Raw genomic sequence first — 4,753 nt, forward strand, 5'->3', positions numbered from 1 at the left:
AAACCATGTTGCAGTAAGCTGAAACTTTCTTACGGTTTAATGGAAACTGTCTCGCTGTAACACTGAAATTGCCTTGCTATAAGCTGAAACCGTCTTGCTGTAAGAGTGAACCTTTCTCACGGTAACACTGAAACTGTCTCGCTGTCAAACTGAAACTGTCTCGCTGTCAAACTGAGACTGTCTCGCTGTCAGGCTGAAATTGTCTCGCTGTAAGGCTGAAACGGTCTCGCTGTAAGGCTGAAATGGTCTCGCTGTAGGCCTGAAACGGTCTTGCTGTCAGGCTGAAACTGTCTTGCTGTAAGCCAGAAACTGTCTCACTGTGATGCTGAAACTGTCTCGCTGTAACGCTGAAACTGTCTCGCTGTAAGGCTGAAACGGTCTCGCTGTAGGCCTGAAACGGTCTTGCTGTAAGCCAGAAACTGTCTCGCTGTAATGCTGAAACTGTCTCGCTGTAATGCTGAAACTGTCTCGCTGTAATGCTGAAACTGTCTCGCTGTAATGCTGAAACTGTCTCGCTGTAACGCTGAAACTGTCTCGCTGTAATGCTGAAACTGTCTCGCTGTAACGCTGAAACTGTCTCGCTGTAATGCTGAAATTGTCTCGCTGCAAGGCTGAAACGGTCTAGCTGTAATGCTGAAACTGTCTCGCTGTAATGCTGAAACTGTCTCGCTGTAATGCTGAAACTGTCTTGCTGTAAGGCTGAAACTGTCTCGCTGTAGGCCTGAAATGGTCTTGCTGTAAGCCTGAAACTGAAACTGTCTGGCTGTAACGCTGAAACTCCTAGCATGACCTAGGGTTAGCATGTGGCGCTGGGGTTAGCGTGTGGAGCTGGGGTTAGCATGTGGCGCTGGGGTTTGCGTGTGGAGCTGGGGTTAGCGTGTGGAGCTGGGGTTAGCGTGTGGCGCTGGGGTTAGCGTGTGGAGCTGGGGTTAGCGTGTGGAGCTGGGGTTAGCGTGTGGCGCTGGGGTTAGCGTGTGGAGCTGGGGTCAGCGTGTGGCGCTGGGGTTAGCGTGTGGCGCTGGGGTTAGCGTGTGGCGCTGGGGTCAGCGTGTGGCGCTGGGGTTAGCGTGTGGCGCTGGGGTCAGCGTGTGGAGCTGGGGTTAGCGTGTGGCGCTGGGGTTAGCGTGTGGCGCTGGGGTCAGCGTGTGGAGCTGGGGTCAGCGTGTGTCGCGTCATCCCCTGAGGTGGACCCTCCATCATGATGGTAGTGAACTGTCGAGTGATGATGGCGGCCTTCGACCTGAAGCTGTGCGGCTTCAGTCTTCAGCTTCAGAAGCAGCTTCCTGCTGCCGCGCCGGGAATGATGGGAAGTCCCGTCTGTAAACAAGGCGGTTGTTATCGTTGGAGCGATCGTAGCGACGGGTGGTTAGCGCTCGCTGCCGGACAGATGAAGTTTCCCATCGCCATGGCAACCATCGCCAGGCCCGTCCCCAGCTTTGATGTCGAGTCAGCCTTCGATGTAGAGCTTCCACACATTCCACAGCCCCCCCCCCCCCACACACACACACAACCCCGTTCAAATGGAGGCGGGGCTTCTGTTTGCTTCTGGATTGTAATGATTTTATTCTGGGATCCAAAAAGAAACGTTTAGACGGAATAAACCTGGAATAGATTTCCATTCTTGCTCCAGCTGGAGATTTATTATGTCTGCTGGCACCACATAACCCCCCCAAAGCCACCCCCCCAAAGCCACCTCAGCATCACAGCTGATGAGTTCACGGGGGAGGCAGAGGAGGGTCGGGGGGGGGGGGCAGAGGAGAAACAAGGCATACAACAATTTAACGTTCAAAGCTTAGGTCACCCACTGGGACTCGTTTCAGATGATCCCACTGGGACTCGTTTCAGATGATCCCACTGGGACTCGTTTCAGATGATCCCACTGGGACTCTTACTTCAGAGGGTTGATGCTGAGTGGGCGTGGCTCCACATGGTGTTCGCCATGTTTCCCTGACAACGTTGCCTTCATCATTTGTCAGACCTGGGTCCACGTTGGTGGACAGGAAGTCGACCTGAACCGTTTGAACGATGGAGGTGGAGACCAGGTGAGATGAGACCAGGTGAGGTGTGAACGCCGTTCCCTTCCAGTTGAAACCCGTCTCTCTCTGATGCCACTCCCTCGTGAACCGGTTCCAGTGAAAACACTCCTCAGCTGTCAGTGTAAAGGTCACGACTCACAACGGATCTGCGTCTCACAAACAAACGCGTCTTTATGTTCTGCCCTGACAGACGGGTTTGGCGTGTTCCCACGTGTTCCCACGTGTTCCCACGTGTTCCCACGTGACCTGCTTTCCACCACTGCGGTTGGACGCGGATCTATATTTAGCGCTTTTTCATCCATCGGCGTACGACTGCTCCTCGTTTGGCCTCCGGCGGGGCAGCGGCGGGTTTGATCTGGTTCTTTCCTGCAGGTAGAAACAAACGCTCCTAACCCCCCGCAGAGGAACAGTGAGCTGCTTGTGATCGGACTGGAGGTGTTTCGGTGTGAATGCAGTAAAAGCTGCTTCACTGGGTGTGTGTGTCTGTAAAATAACCCAGACACACACACACACACACGTGTGCGTGTAGATGTGCCCATAAAGTCGTCTCTGCAGCTGAAACAAACGCACCCTGAACCCGCCGGACGGGTGGAGCTGCCAGCGTTTCAGCCGGGGACGGAAACCGAGTCTAAAATAATCCTGAATGGATTCAGTCAGCAGAACAAATACCCAGAATCCCACATTCCTGCTACGCCGCAAACCTCAGCCTGAGGCTCCGCCCCCTGGCCCACATGGAGGGGGGGCAGGACGGGCCCGTTTGCTTTGGGGCCCCAGAGGATGATGGGACACAAACAGGCCTAAAACGGGCTCCTCAGACACGCCCTGTGGCGACGCCCACAACCCCCCTCCCCCACAGGAGGCGTAGAAGTAAAGAGCTGTGTGTGTGTGTGTGTGTGTGTGTGTGTGTGTGTGTGTGTGTGTGTGTGTGTGAGTGAAACACGTTACTCTGGTTTGCTGAGCTAAAACTGGAAGCTCCTGACGGGAACGTCCAATCAGACTCTCCCCACAGCCTCACCCCCGATGCTGCTGTAACATTTAAATTTCCCAGCTAGGGATCAATAAGTCACCTGATTGTAACCTGATTGTAACCTGATTGTAACCTGATCGTAACCCAATCGTAACCCGATCGTAACCCAATCGTAACCTGATCGTAACCCAATCGTAACCCAATCGTAACCCAATCGTAACCCAATCGTAACCTGATCGTAACCCAATCGTAACCTGATCGTAACCCAATCGTAACCCAATCGTAACCTGATCGTTACCCAATCGTAACCCAATCGTAACCTGATCGTAACCTGATCGTAACCCAATCGTAACCTGATCGTAACCTGATCGTAACCCAATCGTAACCTGATCGTAACCTGATCGTAACCCAATCGTAACCTGATCGTAACCTGATCGTAACCCAATCGTAACCTGATCGTAACCTGATCGTAACCCAATCGTAACCTGATCGTAACCCGATCGTAACCCAATCGTAACCTGATCGTAACCTGATCGTAACCCAATCGTAACCTGATCGTAACCTGATCGTAACCCAATCGTAACCTGATCGTAACCTGATCGTGACCCGATCTTAACCCACGTCTCCACGCGGGTGGATCAGCTCAGGCTTTGGAGCGTTCCTCCTCACGGATGGAGTGACGCGGTGGAAACGTGAGCTGCTTCTCTGAAGGAGTCACAGACTTCTGTCTGCATGGAAACGCGTCAAGAGAAGTGGAAACACGCTGCTGATCATGCTAGCACATGGAGACTAATAAACTAGCACACGGAGGCTAATAAACATCTGTTTGGTGGAAATGAAGAAGGAAATGTTTGTTCCCCCAAAAAATGCTCTAAACGTCAGGAATCATTAGAGCTTCAGCGTCATGACTCCTGAAGCTGAAGCTCTAATGATTCAGCTTCAGCAGTCCGGGGTGAGGACACGAGTCCGGGGTGAGGACACGAGTCCGGGGTGAGGACACGAGTCCGGGGTGAGGACACGAGTCCGGGGTGAGGACACGAGTCCGGGGTGAGGACACGAGTCCGGGGTGAGGACACGAGTCCCGGGTGAGGACACGAGTCCCGGGTGAGGACACGAGTCCGGGGTGAGGACACGAGTCCCGGGTGAGGACACGAGTCCCGGGTGAGGCTGTGGAGATGAACGCCGTTCCTCCTTCAGAGACGTCTCTGGCTCCTGTCAAACCCCCGTCCCACGAAGGACCTGAAAGCAGAACCCAGCAGCAGACGTAAGACGGTGTTAAATCTGTCTCTGTGTGTCTCACACACACACACACACACACACACACACACACACACACACACACACACACACACACACGGAGAACGTCACGACTCTCATTTTCCATTGTGCGACGGGTGACCCTAAATATTTACACTGCCTGGCACAGACGGTACCCAGGGATTACATCCCACCGAGCTGAGCTGCATCACCAGAGACGGTCCAGCAGCCACTGGGGGGGCGGGGGGGGGTAGTGTTTATGTCACCAGTGGAGTTCAGCAGCGTTCGTAGCACTGAGTCTGATCTGTACAGTATAAACACTGGGCACAGGATAATGTCTGGTTTCAGCCAGTCAGTCAGTCTAGACTAGCATACAGACAGCCTGTAGCCAAACCACCTGTTAGCCTAGCGCTCTTGGGTTAGCACATCTGGGGTTACCCTAGCACTCTAGGGTTAGCACATCTGGGGTTAGCCTAGCGTTCTAGGGTTAGGA

The sequence above is a fragment of the Antennarius striatus genome, chromosome 17, assembly GCF_040054535.1.
Source record: "Antennarius striatus isolate MH-2024 chromosome 17, ASM4005453v1, whole genome shotgun sequence".
Taxonomy (NCBI): Eukaryota; Metazoa; Chordata; class Actinopteri; order Lophiiformes; family Antennariidae; genus Antennarius; species Antennarius striatus.